At 50.5% G+C, this 17,031-nt stretch overlaps 1 long non-coding RNA gene across 1 annotated transcript; it reads left to right on the top strand.

Annotated features, from left to right (window-relative positions):
• The first annotated feature begins 1,259 nt into the window (after window positions 1–1,259).
• On the top strand, window positions 1,260–16,063 carry LOC139360371 (uncharacterized). Its single transcript, XR_011617705.1, has 3 exons — window positions 1,260–2,048; window positions 10,578–10,732; window positions 15,293–16,063. It is a non-coding gene; the product is annotated as an uncharacterized lncRNA (long non-coding RNA).
• The last annotated feature ends 968 nt before the right edge of the window (window positions 16,064–17,031 follow it).

Genomic DNA, 17,031 nt, shown 5'->3' with positions numbered 1-17,031 from the left:
AAGCAAGTTCTGGTTCACATTTCTCTTAAAATACAGATCTTCCAGTCATATGTGGAGTGGCTGGTGGAGTCTTATCTCTCTCTCCAGAGTGTGTCCCCGGGGTGGAGGCCAGCCTTTCATCTCGGCACCAGGGTGCCCAGGGCCCGGCTGATCCAGGATGTTTGTTGAATGAATGAGTGATCGACACATTCTGGGCAGGTGAAACTCTGGGCTCCTGGGGTCGAGGAAGGAGGAGGCTGTTGATAGTGCACTCCCTGCTGTCACCAAGCTCCTTTGGGCTGAATCAGCCCAGGTTTCAGCCCTGGTCCCTCTGACGGGGAGAGAAAGTGTGTTGAAAAGGTAAATGCTTCTGTGTCTATGTGGTGTACTCTTCAACGTTCCAGCAGTTTTAGACAGTTCTCTCCCTTCCTCATTTCCAGGAGACTGTCTGACCCAGAGGAGTGCCTGGTTTCCCCCAGGACAGGGCACTCCCCTGTGCAGACAGGCGGGCATGGAGCAGAAGCAGCCAGGGTGGGCGAGGTTATCAGCAGCATGAAGGCAGCAGCCGATTTGTTCACGGTCAAGAGTGAAGGAATGAATTTCCGAGAACCTGCATGAACTATGTGATCCTAGCGTTGGTGGTCAGACTGTGGCACAGGAAGATGGATCAGAGGGTCAAAGGGGCACACCTACTGCTCATTTCCCCATCCTCCAACCAATGGGCCTGCCCCAGACCTGCTCCCCTGTCCCTGGGGAGGAGGAGGAGGAGGATGGTCCAGACTCATGGACCTGAGCCTCTCTGGGCATACGTCCAGTCTCTGCCCTGCAGAGATGCCCTGGGCCTCCCATTTCAACAGCATCCTTCCCCTGATGTGGGAAAGAATTTGCTAATCTCCCTCACCTCTGGCTTCAGGTCCATGCCACATAAGCTCTGTTTCGGGCCTCCTGTGTTCAGGCTCCTGAGCACGGCTTCCCTTTTTGAAAACAGGTATTGCCTGTGTCCTGCACATCAGTGGCTGGACACTGATGAGTTTGTCTGTGAAATTCTACAGAAAGGCCTAGGGAGAGGCAGGGAGAGAAGCCAAGGAGACAGAGTCCCATGGGCTTCAGGGAGCACCTGCCCCAAGGGCTGGTTTAGGAGCCGGGCTGGCCCTAGGGTGGATTTCCATCCTCTCCAGTTGGGGTGGATGGCTGTTCCCTGGGTGCCACCCTACAGGCCGGGGACTGCAGCTGCCAGGACTAAGGAGGCTCAAGAACCCACAGAGAACTTAGGGGCTGCCCAGGTCTGAAGCAGGGGAACAGCGGGTGGGGAGGGAGGAGTTGTGGGAGTGAGCTCTGGGCAAGTTCTGCTTCCTCTAGGAAGGCTGTGCCCACGGGCCTAACGCTTCTGTGCTGGGGTTCGGGATGACTGGAGCATGTGGGTGTGTGTGCACGCGTGTGTGTGCCTGTGATTCTGTGTGAGCCTGTGTTAGCTTCATGCCAGGAGCTGACAGACAGGTGTGCCTGTGTGTGTGCATGTGGGTGTGTGTGTGCACTTGTATCTGTGGGGTTTTTTGTGTGTATTCTGTGTGTGCTCATGCCTGTGTGGATGCTGTGTGCACTCACATCTGTGTGTGTCCTTGTGTGTGCTCATGTTGTGTGTGCGTGCTTGTGTTGTGTGTATTTCTCTGAGTCCGCGTGTGTGTGTTCCCTGAAAACTGAGCACCGCTGCTCTCTCCTCAGGAAGTTGTTTTTCCTCCCCCACTTTGCTAATTTATCTTTTCCCCACGAGCTCCATCCAACACGGAAATGCGTGCCCTGTGGTGGCCCTTCGGTTTCCAAGGGAGTCCGGTGTTGCCTGCAGAAGCATCTTGTGAGTTGTGGGACGGGCATGGAAGGCCAGGCATGGGAGTGAAGTGTGAAGACCCAGACTTCCTGACTTCCAGACCCAGGTCAGCCTCCTGCCTCTTCTCCTGCTGAATCTCTCTGATCCTGTGGTTTCTCCTCCTTGAAATGGGGATGCTGATGGTTCCATAGTCAAAGTCCTGTGCTGATTCATTGCAACGATGACTGTTTAGCCCCAGCTGCAGGTGAGACACGGGGCAGAGGCTCTGGGGATGTCTGTTTTGGTCCCTCAGGGACAGCACACTGATGTTTGTTCTGGCGGATGTGCTGGGGAGACATACATTTTGAGTGCATTTCTAGTTGCATCTGGGGTCAGAGACAAAAGCTGGAATGGACTCAGGCCCTGGGGAATTCAGTCCGCATGGGAGAACATGCCATGTCACTGAATTTTATTATGATATTAACAGAAGCTAATAAAAGTGATGAGAGATGATAGCAGCCAGATGACAGCAGGTCACACCTGCTGAGGGCTTGCCGTGTGCCACCCTCTGAGCCATCTGCGTCACTGTAATCGGTCAGTCCCCAGCGTCCCTGTGACACCCCCACGAATTGGATTGTCATGCCCTTGTTTTACGTGCTGGAAAATGGAGCTGTACGTCTGCCTATGTGCTCCATCATTTATAAGAGGAAGTCAAGAGCGAATGTGTAGCCAGGCGTGGTGGCTCACGCCTGTAATCCCATAACTTTGAGAGGCCGAGGCAGGTGGATCACCTGAGGTCAGAAGTTCAAGACCAGCCTGATCAATATGGTGAAACCCGTCTCTACTAAACCTACAAAAATTAGCCAGGCATGGTGGCGGGCACCTGTAGTCCCAGCTGCTCAGCAGGCTGAGGCAGGAGAATCACTTAAGCCTGGGAGGCAGAGATTGCAGTGAGCCCAGATCATGCCACTGCACTCCAGCCTGGGCAACAGAGCAAGATTCCATCTCAAAAAAAAAAAAAAATTGCAATGACCCAGATTGCGTGACTCTACTCCAGCTTGGGTGACAGAGCAAGACTCTATCAAAAAAAAAAAAAAAAATTGAGTGTGATATGGGACAGCAGGTGTTGGCAGTCAGCTTGGGCCTTGGGCTCTGTTGTGTCTGTGGGTAGAGGCAGGACTTTTTCTTGAATTCTCACCAAGTGCTGCCGCCATGTTTCTTTTTTTTTTTTTTTTTTTTTTTTTGTTGAGACGGAGTCTGGCTCTGTCACCCAGGCTGGAGTGCAGTGGCGCGATCTCGGCTCACTGCAAGCTCCGCCTCCCGGGTTTACGCCATTCTCCTGCCTCAGCCTCCCGAGTAGCTGGGACTACAGGCGCCCGCCACCTCGCCCGGCTAGTTTTTTGTATTTTTTTAGTAGAGACGGGGTTTCACCGTGTTAGCCAGGATGGTCTCGATCTCCTGACCTCGTGATCCGCCCGTCTCAGCCTCCCAAAGTGCTGGGATTACAGGCTTGAGCCACCGCGCCCGGCCGTGCTGCCATGTTTCTTAGCTGCAGTGCTTTCCACATCGCCATGGTGCTTGTGATTCACTCCTTCTCTCCCTGGGTACTGTCATTGTCCAAGCCCACCAGGCAGACCCAGACCCCAGGGAGAGGGCTAGTGTTCTGCTCAGCAGGGACTGAGTCATAGCTGTTTGCCAGGCAGGCAGCTCGTGGACCAGGGACACCCGTTACGGCGTGAGACGCCATTTATTTATCGTTGCCTCTGCCCTCCTAGACGCAGATTAGTGACATTGCTTCTGACAGCTCTAAACATGCTAATGTCGTTACTGCTGAGCCCAGGAGTGCCCCTAGAGTTAAGGAGCTGCTGGTGCTTTGATTATAAACACCGTTTTTCAGAGGCGTATAAGGCTGCCATTTGAAATCACATTAGGCTGAAACTTGAGAGAAGTTGTCAGCTTGGCTGCATTGGGAAATAAAAATTTCAATAAAATTCTTAATTTGTGTCAAGCCTCGTCCTAGGGACTTTTGATAGGTTGAGGGTCTGGGCCAAGGGTAGAACCAGGATGCCCCGGGAGGAGATAGGATCTGAGTGTCCAGTGCCAGGGGACGTGTGGGACCTGCCGTTTTCCTGTGCACACTTGCTGCAAAAACGGCTTTGAGTTTCTGGGCTTTCACAGCTGGACCATTGTCAGAGGGTGGCCACTGTTCCCTCTGTTCAGGGAGTGTAGGCAAATGGCTTTATCAGGGACGGGTGCTTGTTTTTGACCTGAGATACCTTCAGAAGACCACCTGGTGAACTGGCAGTTTGCAATTAAATGAGAATGCTGTTTGTGCTCCATTCTAGTTGGATTTTTGTGATTTTGGCCTTCCTTTTTCTTTTTCACTGGGTCTTTCTCTAATTTTAAAGGCTTTTGCTTTTGCCCCCTCCTTCCTGCTTGTCTGTTCCTGTCTGTCTGTGAACCTGGTGGCCTCTCTATCTGTGCCATCTGACTTCTGTCCCTTTCTCTCTGTCTTGAGTCTCCCCACCTTCCCCTCTCATTGCCTGTCTCTCCCTCTGTCTCACTCTCTTGTCTGCTTTATTCATTGAACAAACACTGACACAGCCCTTCATGCGTCCCAGGCATAGCTTTATGTACTTTACAAATATTAACTCATGTCATTCTCATAAAAAAAAGAACAAAAACAAAAAACCACACAAATATAACTGCAATTGACTTAATTTTGCAGTTGAGGAAACTGAGGGACAGAAGTGTAAGCAGCTTGCTGAAAGTTCCACAGCAAGCAAGTGGCAGAGCTCAGAGTTTAAAATCTCCGAAGTCTATGCTCTCTTCCTCTGTGTCTTTCAGAAAAAAAAAGAAAAGAAAAAAACAGAACAGAACAAAACTAGACTGGGTAGGGTAGCTCACGCCTGTTAAGTCCAGCACTTTGGGAGACTGAGGCAGAAGGATTGCTTGAGGCTAGGAGTTCAGGACCAGCCTGGGCAACATAGTGAGACCCCTGTCTCTACAAACAACAACAGCAGCAGCAGCAAATCCCACTAAAATAATAAAATAAGAAAATCTCAGTAAGTAACGCCTGGCCACCCAGACTCAAGGCTGCGGCAGGCCTTTGCACTGGTGTTTGTCCTGAGGCCTCCGAAGCCCTTTCAGCCCCCTCTGCTCATCTTACTCTGGGATATCATCTGTCTACCTGGCTAAACTTCAGCCTCAGCATTTGGGGTGCAGAGAGCCTTTGCAGGTTTGGTGGGGGGGGAGGTCTGGGGAGTCAGAGGCAGGTGGCAGGCTAAGAGGTGAGAATCACCAGCCCCTTTTCTGCAAGATTCTAGCTGATGTGTGGAGAAACCCCTGGCAAAGCAGAGGGTCCCACCTACCTTGCAGCTGGGGTCTCCCCAGGCCTGCCCCATGGAGGGCCATCCTGCTCCCCACCCACTTCCCTGCCCCCAGTAGAGTGAACCCCAGGAAGACTGAAGCCTTGATACACCGTGCTGCCTCCTCTCAAAAGCCTCTTGTAAGTCTCTGGATCAATAGCGCAGCTCTGCCAGGGCTCAGCAAGATATCCCGCCTGTTTAAGTAACAGAGTTTGTCACTGATATATATATATATTAAGGCATGAACTATGAATCCCATTTAAACATGAAAAACTAAGACCTAGAGAGGTAAAGCAATTTGTTCAAGGTCATCCTGCTAAACAGTGCTGGTGCTGATATTTCAATCCAAGCCTGCTTGACTTCGTTTCTCAGTATGTTTCACTTAGCCCCACACCAAGGGCGTCTGTGACATAGGGGAATAGTAAGGTAGATTAACTGCTATAACAAATAACCCCCAAATCCTTGTAGCTTAGCACAATACAAGTTTACTTACAACTCCTGAAACAGACTAATGTGGGTCAAGTAGATCTTCCAGGTGGATCTTCCAGGCAGTGACTCAGGGACCCAGCCTCCTTCCACATTGTGGCTCTGCCATCACCTTGGGCCACAGGTTCCTCTGCTGGGTTTGTATATCTACCCAGCAGACAAGGAGACAGTGGAGGGTCAACTGGAAAGTTGTAGCAGGCTGGGCGTGCAAGCAGAGTCCATCACTTCTGCTATACTCCATTGTCCAGAATTCAGACACTAATGGCAAAGGAGACTGGGAAATACCTAGTTTTGTGCCCAGAGGAAAAGAGAAATTGTGAACAACCTTCTGGTCTCTTCCACAGGAGGCTTAGTGTGTGTTTTCAGTCTCACATCCTATGACTTCTCTGTCACTATCTATTATATTGTATTGTATTGTATTATTTGTTCACTGTTTTCCTCCCCTCCCCACCCTTTCCCTGGCTCACTGTAAGCAGAGAGTACTTCCCTGCCCTACTGACTTTAGTCTGAGCTACGTGACTTGCTGCAACCAATGGAATGCATGCAGATATGTATGTCACATCCAGCCAGAGGCTTTCAATGTAGTTGAACCTGGACTCTTGCCCTCTTGCCTTGCACTTAGAGAAGAATGTGCTTCAGGTAAATACTGCTCCTCCAGACCGAGTCCTGAAATGAAAGACATGCCAGCAGACCTTACTTTGGCCAGCAGTCTAGCATAGAGACATCTCAGCAACCAGACAACCTGTGAGCAAAGAAATGAATCCTCATTGTTGTAGGCTGCTACTGTTAGGAGTTGTTTGTTACGCAACATTGGCATTAGCTAACCTGAATAACCTACTAGCATGATAGCGTTATGGCCATAGTCCCTGAGCACACCCTGATCTCCTGCACCTCCATGATGTCACTTCCGTGATGACGTCTTCTGTTGCACTGTTGCCCTTTTCGCTCTTTCTTTCTCTTTCTTTCTTTCTTTCTTTCTTTCTTTCTTTCTTTCTTTCTTTCTTTCTTTCTTTCTTTCTTTCTTTTTTTCTTTCTTTCTTTCTTTCTTTCTTTTCTCTCTTCTTTCTCCCTTTTTCCTTCTTTCCTTCCTTCTTTTCTCTCTCTCTTTCTTTTCCTTCCTTCCTTCCTTCCTTCCTGCATTCCTTCCTTCCTTCCTTTCTCTCTGTCTTTCTTTCTATCTTTCTTTCTTCTCTTTCTCTCTCCTTCCTTCCTTCCTTCCTTCCTTCTCTCTCTTTCTCTTGCTCTCTCTCTTTCCTTGAGAAACAGGGTCTTGCTCTGTTGCTCAGACTGGAGTACAGTGATGCTCCTAGATCCTAGCTCACTGCAGCCTCAAACACTTGGGCTCAAGTAATTCTCCTGCCTCAGCCTCCTGAGTAGCTGGGACTACAGGCGTGTACCACCATGCCTGGCTAATTTGTAATTTTTTTTGTAGAGATGGGGGTCTTATTATGTTGCCCAGGCTGGTCTCAAATTTTCCTACATTAGTGGGTCCATTGCTAGCCTCAAGCAATCCTTCCACCTCAGCCTCCCAAAGTGCTGGGATTATAGACATGAGCCACTGTACCTGGCCAAAGCCTTTCTTTATGATCTCTTCAAAGTCCATGCCAAAGATGGACCCTTTGACAGAACTTCTCTTAATGTTCACAATTCTTAGGGTCTCAGAAGGGGCAGAGATAGCCAATACTTGAGCTCCAGCTTTGTCCACATTTTGCCTGAATGATCCTGTATTTCTTCACTTGCTAGAGAGTGCAGCTTTTGGAGGCAGGAGCTGCACTGGCTTCCTCTTTCCTCTAGCCACTACTCCTGTGCCCCACAGGCAGTAGATGGTCAGACAATGTTTGCTAAACTGGATTGACTTGAATGTCTGTCCCTTTATAATGCGAGGCCCATAAGGGCACATCGAGAGCTGGCAGGCATCCCTGGCAGCACCAGGCTCCATGCTTAGAGCTTTGATGATGGATCTGTCATTGCCCACGAGGATGAGAGAGGCTGGGCTGCCTCCAGCACTCTTGGCTGGAGGCCTGGCTTAGCACAAACGTGATCCCTCTCACTCTCCCCAAGCTCTTGGCATCCAGAGCCTGTGTCAGGAGGGAATGATGCAACCTCATACACCTTGGTCCAGACATACCTTGGAGAAGCCAGCAGGCTGCATTAGCAAAGACCTCTGACTGCCAGCATCATGCTCCTACTGTGGTTCTCAGAGCACAGGTTGGAGCTGGAGTTCTGGTCCTGTGCTATAGGGAAATGTTTTTCACAACATGATGCTTGAGGCTGCCTCAGTGTTGGCATTTGTGGACCTGGTGACAGGAGCTTTTCTGGGCTCAGCCATGCTCCTCCTAAAGTGAGTGGTTCCCGGACCAGCCCTGGACAGTGGTGGCTACTTAGGCCCTATGAGACCTTGGTCAGCTAAAGGCTATAGATGCATGTATGCATCTGAACCACATGCACGAGAGTTGGGCAAAATGTGAGGTTGCTGGACAGCAATGCAGTGAAGACTCACCTGCTCAGTATCTTACTAAAGACAACTCAGCAGTCATAGAAGGACTCTCCTGCTTCCTCCATGCACAGAGAGAAACGCGTGACACAGACTTAGCTTCTGGGGGGACTCGGGTTGTATTAGTCATCCATTGCTGTATAATGCATCACCCAAAGTTAATGACTTAAAACAACAATCAATATTTATTTCTTACTTTTTTTTTTTTTTGGCTTTTTCTTTCTCTTTCTGACAAATGTTCCCATCATCCAGGTAGTGAGTATAGTACCCAATAGGTGTTTTTCAGCCCATGCTCTCCCTCCTCCTTTCCCCTCTCTAGTAGTCCCTAGTGTCTATGGTTCCCATCTTTATGTCCATGTGTACTCACGATCTAGCTCCCACTTATAAGTGAGAACATGTGGTATTTGGTTTTCTGATCCTGCATTAGTTCTCTTAAGACAATGGTCTCCAGCTGCATCCATGTTGCTGCAAAGGACATGATTTCATACTTTTTGATGGCTGTGTAGTATTCCATGGTGTAAATGTGCCACATTTTCCTTATCCAGTCCATTGCTGATGGGCACCTGGGTTAAACAATGAACACTGATTATCAGCCTTTCTGAGTGAAGAGTTTGTGGGTCAAGGATTCAGTGGCTTGGCCATGGGGTTCTGGCCCAGGGTTTCTTGTGAGGTTGCAGTCACATACCCTCACCTAAGGCTGGAAGATACACTTGAGGCTCGGGGGAAAGCCACCTGAGGCTTACCCATATGGCAAGTTGGTGTTGGGTGCTGGTGGGAAGGAAGTCTCCATTCATGACTCTAGTCTCCGAGCTGCTTGAGTGTCCCCCTGACCTGGCAGCTGGTTTCTCTCAAAGTAAGTAATCCCAGAGAGAGGGCTCCCAGCAGAAGCTATGCTTTTTATGAGCAGCATTACTCCCATACATACAGCATGAGCCATACAGCATTCACTCCCATCACATTCTCCTAATAAGGATCATTACGCATGGCCCACACATGGGGAGGGGGTTAGCTCACCTTGCAAAGGGAGGAAGGCCAAACTCTTCATGAGGATATTTACAAATTACCATATAGTGGACAAAAATAAATAGCTTTTAGCATCTGTGTCTATCTATCCCAATCTTTACACCTTCTTGCTCCCCAACTCCAATCTGGAACACAGAGGTCCTAGGGCCCAGCAGAAGCCTTGGGAGGTGAAGCACAGCCCACAGGGACCCACCAGTGCAGGAAAGTGACAGATACTTGGGAGACCCTTGGCAGCATATGTGGATGCTGTACAAAGTTGAGGACTCCAGCAGGGCCGTGCATCTGGAAAGGCTGCGCCTGGCCTGAGAGGCTTGGCTGCATCCTGAACCAGGCACTGACAAGGGCACATCTGTAGCTGAGCTACAGGTGAGTTGCAGGAAAGGCACCTGCCCTTGCTGAGCCCAGCCCTGAGGAGCTGCAGGAGTGCAGGGAGACAGCCACATGGCTGGTCCAACCTGCAGGAGGCCGGAGGAGCTCCGGGCCAGTGCCTTCCTCCAATGCACCATGAAACCAGGGCCGAGGGGAGAAAGTGACATGCTCAGGATCACATGGTGAGCTACGGGTGATGGTCCCGTAGTGAGTCACAGGGCATGGGGGTGCCTAGAGTTTTTCACTCTGCAATGCTATGTTTCCAACGGAGTGCCCAGCAGAAGCGACTCCTGGCAGATACAGAAACCAGGTGGAGGCAGAGGAGAAAACCACAGTGGGGGTGGGGTGTCAGAATGGCTTCTCCTTCCAGTATGGGGATGCACGCTGAACACTCAGGAAGAAGGGGCTGCCGGGAGTGCGGAATTCAGTAGAAATAAGGTGACGGACACAAGGCAGACCCATGAGCCAATCTTTTAAACCAAGATACAAAAACCAAGCCCAGTAAATACAAAAGAAATATTGGCCCAGAAAACAAACCATGGCTGTTTATTAGACTAAAGCACACACAGCTGTGCTCTGTAAATGGCAGTGAACTATGGTAATAGCTCAGTCCAGCGCTCATCGAGGAGCCAGCAGCACCCACGGCGTGAACATTTTCTTAAGCATCTCACATTCTGCGCTGGCAGAGGGCTGGGTTTGGTTCCCTTGGCCTTGCACCATGTCCAGCCCAAGTGGTGTCAAACTTGGGGTCTTTGGGGAGGCAGCCAATGAAGAAAAGACTGCAGAATTGCTTAAGGGGTAGAAGCTCAGTTCCTGTCCTGTTGAGTATTCCCAGGGATCTGCTGAAGGCTGTGGAAGTGGCTGGGATTCGTCTTTGGGATAATTGGGGGCGGAGGACAGAATCTGCCCAGGCCGGTTTAATTGGGAAAAGGACACAGGGGCAGTTCGGGGACCCTGTGAGCTGGACGCAAAGCCAACCTCCCCAGGTGGGACTTGGCAAAGCAGCCGCTGTCTCCATCTTCCCTTCTCTGTCTCTCCTCTTCTGTCACTGCAGTCTGGGCTTCGCTGCTCCTTCTTCAAGGTGGAAATGACTATCTCAGCCCTTCGTCCCTCCCAGCTCAAGCACAAGAAAGACCGACGAGGGATTGATTCCAGCCTCAAGTTCTCAAATGGGAGGATGCGGTTGGCTCAGCCTAGCACAGACCATGGGTAATTTCCCTGGTCCCCCAGGTCCCACGACCTCAAGTGGTCCAGGTAGCTGTGCCAGTGGAGATGCCTGTACCCCGGCTTCCCTGGTCTCATCTCTGCATGGGCCCTGTTCTCAGACAATGGGGTGCCTGTTCCACATACTTCTTATAAAGGGGCTGTCTCAGGTACTTGTTGATAAAATTCTCAAAGGCATTTTTTCCCCAGTTGAACCAAGGCAGCTTTTGCATCCCAAGCTCTCTGTTTATGGAATACTGAACAGGCACATTGAGGAGGTCATTCCTGGAGAGGAGAGGAAGGCACCCTTGAAGCCACATGTTTAAGGACCTGGTCTGTAAGAATGCCGAGGCTGTCCCACTGAGGACAGGGCTTTCAGCCCCTGATTTTCCCAGGGGCTGGTTTTTCCCTCAAGTCTATTTAAAGAACATTAAAATAGACTTGAATTTTTTGGAAGTCCTAGGCGGGAGGATCACTTGAGCCCAGGAGTTTGAGGCCAGCCTAGACAACATAGTGAGATCCTCAGCTCTACAAAAAAAAAAAAAAAAAAAAAAAAAAGCCAGGCATGGTGGCACTTGCCTCTAATCCCAGCTACTCAGGAGGATGAGGTGGGAGGATCACTTGAGCCTGGGAGGTCAGGGCTGCAGTGAGCTATGATCGCACCACTGCACTCCAGCTTGGACCAGAGAGCAAGACCCCATCTCTCTAAAAATGAAAAAAAAAAAAAAAAAAAAAAAAAACCAGCAAACATATGCTGATCTTGGAGGAAGTAAAGTCTGGGGACTTCTTCCTCCTCCCTGTCAGTGACATGTGTGAGGGCCATTGCTGGAGTGGCTGGGGAAGTTGCCATGCGTTCTGTTTGTAGGTTGCAGCCAGAGACAGGGAGGGCCTCGCACACCAGGCTAAGAAAGTTAGATTCCGTTCTGTTGGCAGAAAACAGGTATGTTGAAAACATTATTTTAGGATGGTGGATAACCCACGCAAAACTGGAGCTCTGCCAGGCTCCCTCAAAGCTCTGATTCCATGTTCTAACAGAGAGTGGTGTCCTCAGCGGGCATGTACATTAGGCATCTGTGGAGTCCCTGGAGGTGCCTGCTACTGCTCCTGGCCCATTTCCCCCTCCTAGGGATTGGAGTGCTTGCTGGGTGATGTGCCCTGAAGGGGCTGCGCCTGGCGATATGTGGGTGGCCTTGGCACTCCCAGCCCTTCAAGAGGCTGATCCTCGTCCTGTGAACTCTTTCTCCCAAGGGACATCCCCACCCCAAACATGTCCCATCCACCTCCTGCCACCCCCTCACTCCCTTGGTTCAGGACTCCATGTGCTGGTGCTGGAATCCGGTTTCGAGGCCCATTTCAGCACCACCCCTCACCTCCAGTTCCTGTGTCCACCCTGGGCTGCCTCCCAGCACTTAGACTTCTAATTTCCACCCCTAAGTAACATCAGAGTCCCTTTTGTCTTGGGTGGTAACTTCTGTCCCAGACGTCTGTCTGGTGGAATCCTGCCTCCAAAGTGGGCCTTTGTCTGTGCTGGGTTAAAATACTCCAGAGGCCGGGCGCGGTGGCTCAAGCCTGTAATCCCAGCACTTTGGGAGGCCGAGATGGGCGGATCACGAGGTCAGGAGATCAAGACCATCCTGGCTAACACGGTGAAAGCCCGTCTCTACTAAAAAATACAAAAAACTAGCCGGGCGAGGTGGCGGGCGCCTGTAGTCCCAGCTAATGTAGTCCCAGCTACTCGGGAGGCTGGGGCAGGAGAATGGCGTAAACCCGGGAGGCGGAGCTTGCAGTGAGCTGAGATCCGGCCACTGCACTCCAGCCTGGGCGACAGAGCGAGACTCCGTCTCAAACAAAACAAAACAAAACAAAACAAAACAAAACAAAACAAAACAAAACACTCCAGAGCCTTCCCACAAAGGTGTGGGGCTTCAAACTGAGGTCAGAGGTGGGACTTGACTCTGCAGGCAGGGCTCAGACACCGGACCAAATTGAGGACTAGCTAAAACAGGGACGGGGCGGAACCAGCTTCCCATCAGACACGCCCACCAGAGTGCTGTGTCAGTTTAGCATTGCCACGGCAACACCCGGGCGTTACCACCCCTTTCTATGGCAAGGAGCCAAAAGTTATTACCTCTACCCTAGAAATTCTGCATAAACCGCCCCTTAATCTACATATAATTAAAAGTGGGTGTAAATCTTACTGCAGAACTGGCCTGAGCTGCTGCTGTCAACATACTGCCTGTGGGTAGCCCTGCTCTGCCCGGGAAGTCACTGGGCTGTATCATTTCAAGAGCTGTAACACTGCTGCTTCTATAGAGCTGTTTTCTTCTACCCTACCACTGGCTCACCGTTGAATTCTTTCCTGGGTGAAGCCCCACTTTGGGGCTCACCTGTCCAGCATCAAAACCCCCATCACTAGTCCAGCAGCCAATGGGGAATAGAAATAATAGCAAAGGCCACTTGTTCAGCTCTCATTGTGTGCTGGCAGTGAATTCAATGCCTCGTGTGCATCATCTCAGTGAATCCTCAGAACAGCCTTATTAGGTGGACATTCTTATCAGCCTCGCTGTACAGAAGCACAGAGAAATGAATTCGCTTTCTGAGTTCCCAGAAGTCCTAAATGGCAGAGCCGGTATTCAGATGCAGATCTGTCAAACCGCAGGGCTCTGGGTTCTTCACCACTCTGCTGGGTGAAGGATATTTGGGCCAGAGTCTTGGAGGATGGCACAATTAAAAGAAAAATTTAATTTTGTTGTAAAGCTGTGCTCTATAATAAAGCCCTCAGCCTCTCACAGGGAACGGCATTGTACACGGGTTACTCATGACATTGTCTGTTCACTGCCCAGTGTTTCCAGCAAAGCTGTGAGCTCCTTGAGTAAAGGTGGCAGGTCTTATTCATATTCATGTCTCCAGAACCTGGAATGGTGTCTGGAACTTAGTAAGTGTTAAATACCCCAGGCTGGGCACCCAATCCAAACCAAGTCCACATTTTCTGGAGCTAGTGGTGGAAAGTGGGAGCTGTTTGGGTACCGGGGTTGCTTGGCTTGAGTATGTAAGCCTGGGGCAAGCCTTCCTGAGAGTGAAGTCAGCTAAGAGCAGGCTGTAAGTGGAGAGAGGTGGATGCCCAATGGCATCTTTAAGCACCTGGATCGAGCTTGCCTGAAGCTTGGATCCACCTCTTTTTATTTGCATAAGGCAATATCTTCCTATGACTATCTGAGCGGTTTGAGTTGGGCTTCCGTCATTTGCCATCTGACTAATTGGGGGATCTGCAGTACCTGCTTTGATTGAATGGAAACTCAGCAGAATCATGAAGAGGCCAGCCCTGCCTCCCATCCCAGTTCCTGGTAACAAGCTCGGAGCCCTCTTGGCTCCTTTTTTTTTTTTTTTTTTTTTGACTGAGTCTCACTCTGTCACCCAGGCTGGAGTGCAGTGGTGTGATCTCAGCTCACTGTAACCTCTCCCTTCAAGGTTCAAGCGATTCTCCTGCCTCAGCCTCATGAGTAGCTGGGATTATAGGTGCCTGCCACCGCACCCAACTAGTTTTTGTGGTTTTTTTTAGTACAGATGGGACTTCGCCATGTTGGTCAGGCTGATCTCGAACTCCTGACCTCAGGTGATCTACCCGCCTTGGCCTCCCAAAGTGCTGGGATTACAGGTGTGAACCACCGTGCCTGGCCTTTTTTTTTTTTTTTTTTTTTGAGACAAAGTCTCACTCTGTCACTCAGGCTGGAGAGCAGTGGTGCAATCTGGGCTCACTGCAACCTCCACCTCCCAGGTTCAAGCGATTCTCCTGCTTCAGTCTCCTGGGTAGTTGGCCCAGCACTTTGGGAGGCCGAGGTGGGCGGATCCTTTTTCTGACTATAGGGTCATGAATCCTTCCCCTGCTGGACAAGCCCAAGCCCAGCCAGAGAGAAAACCCTGAGGCTGGTCTTGGCAGTAATTAGCATCAGGCTAAAAGGGCTCATTTGTCTCCACTTTGTCTTTGGCACAGCAGCTCTGAGACCACAGTTGCTGTGAAAGATGGATCCGGAACTGTCATTCAATTACATACATGTCCACTGTGCCTGATTATTAAGCCTTTATAAAATCAATTCTTTATGGCCTTTTAATCAAGAGCAGATAAACAAGGAGAAAGAGCTTGGGGACAGTCTCAAAGAAAAGTCCAATTACCTCCTGGAGGAGGCTGTAGATGTTCCCAGCCCCAGAATTCCAGGAGGCAGGGAGCCCCAGGTCACAGAGGGCAAGGGCCTGGCTCTCACAGGGGCAGGGAAGGAGCGTGGGAGGGGAGGGGGACGGGAGGAAGAAAACAGAGCAGGGAGGGTGCAGCAGTGATGTGGTGAGGGCGGCGGGGGGGGGGGGGGCAGGTGGCAGGTAAGTGCTAAGTGATTTCAGATGAAAACTGGAGTGTGTAAATCCTGATTCTTCTCACTGTTGTACTTAAGATTGTTGTTGTTCGTGGCTGGGCACTGGTGGCCTTGTTGCTGGCGAGGAGCTCCTGGCCTGTGGTAAAAAAACTCCCGCCTCTAAAACTCAATGGTAAGACTGCTTTTTGGTTCTCACTGGCAGGTGCTGGTCTGTGCAGATGTTTGCCCTGACTTGCAGTGAAATGAGGAAAACAGACGAGTTATTTTTTGCATAGCTATACTTATTCAATTAGAGTTTTTCCTAAGTTCCGACCTTTTCCACCCCTTTGGCCTTACATTGCCCTCTCCCTTGTGAAATGACGGTGATTGTAAATGGTTGTTGGCTTGGCAGAATAAAACACTTTCAAAGGTGTCCGCCACCATAGCCTTCTGAAGTACTGTCATCCTTTCTCCTTTCTTGGTAGGAACCAGTTCTGCTCGGATTTCCTTTGGCGTCCCCAAGCAGGCTGGCCCTGGCCTCCTTCTCTCCCCTGTAGAATGGGGCACCCCTCAGGTGTCTGGTGAGGAAAGCAGTTTCCCTGGAGACTTCCTGCTGGGCAGGCATTATGAATGCTCACAACACCCATGCTTAATCCTGAAGTCATGAGCAGAGCAAGAATTAAGTCCCCAGACTCACAAATGGAGAAGTAAAGCTCAGAGAGGTTCAGCCACAAACCCAGAGTCCCGCACAGCTGGAGGCAGAGGGAGGATGAGAGCCATAGTGCCTCGGCCTTGCAGCACCCAGAGGACAGTATCCTGCGGCCCAGAGCAAAGACCAGTTGGCCACAGTGGCGCATGCTGTAATCACAGCAATTTGGGAGGCCGAGGTGGGATGATCACTTGAGACCAGGAGTTCGATACCAGCTCAGGCAACACAGCAAGAACCCCCGCCTCTACAAAAAATTAAAGATGAGCCAGGTGTGGTGGCAATTGCCTCTCGTCCCAGCTACTCAGGAGGCTGAGGAGAAAGGATTGCTTGAGTTCAGGAGTAGTGAGTTTGATTGCATCACTGTACTCCAACCTGGGTGACAGAATAAGACCCCACCCAAAAAAATAAAATAAAACTTATAAAAGCAAAGGCCCTGGGATCCAGCCTCCAGTGTTGGGTTCTGTCTGTTCCGCTTGCGCGCTCGTGGTCCTGGCTGAGGCCCTTCCTCTCCAGACAGATTTCCTCTCCTGGCACATGACATAATAATAATGATGCAAATGTGTGCAGCACAGGGAACACTGGCTTAGCACATGCTCTTTGTTTTGAGATAGAGTCTCGCTCTGTCACCCAGGGTGGAGTGCAGTGGCACGATCTTGGCTCACTGCCACCTCCACCTCCCGGGTTCAAGTAATTCCCTTGCCTCAGCCTCCTGAGTAGCTGAGATTAAAGGTGCCTGCCACCACATCTGGCTAATTTTTGTATTTTTAGTAGAGATGGTTTCACTATTATTATTATTTTTTTAATCTTTTATTTTATTTTATTTTATTTATTTATTTTTTTTTGAGACGGAGTCTCGCTCTGTCGCCCAGCCCAGGCTGGAGTGCAGTGGCGCGATCTCGGCTCACTGCAAGCTCCGCCTCCCAGGTTCACGTCATTCTCCTGCCTCAGCCTCCCGAGTAGCTGGGACTACAGGCGCCCACAACCGCGCCCGGCTAATTTTTTGTAATTTTTAGTAGAGACGGGGTTTCACCGTGGTCTCGATCTCCTGACCTTGTGATCCGCCCGCCTCGGCCTCCCAAAGTGCTGGGATTACAGGCGTGAGCCACCGCGCCCGGCCGAGATGGTTTCACTATGTTGGTCAGGCTGGTCTCGAACTCCTGACCTCAGGTGATCTGTACACCTTGGCCTCCCAAAGTGTTGGGATTACAGGCGTGAGCCACGGCACCCGGCCCGGCCTATGCTCTTGATAAGAC

This window comes from Macaca nemestrina, chromosome 20 (genome assembly GCF_043159975.1).
Source record: "Macaca nemestrina isolate mMacNem1 chromosome 20, mMacNem.hap1, whole genome shotgun sequence".
Taxonomy (NCBI): domain Eukaryota; kingdom Metazoa; phylum Chordata; class Mammalia; order Primates; family Cercopithecidae; genus Macaca; species Macaca nemestrina.
Note: the sequence above shows the minus strand (reverse complement) of the source record. Positions and strands in the feature narration are given on the sequence as shown.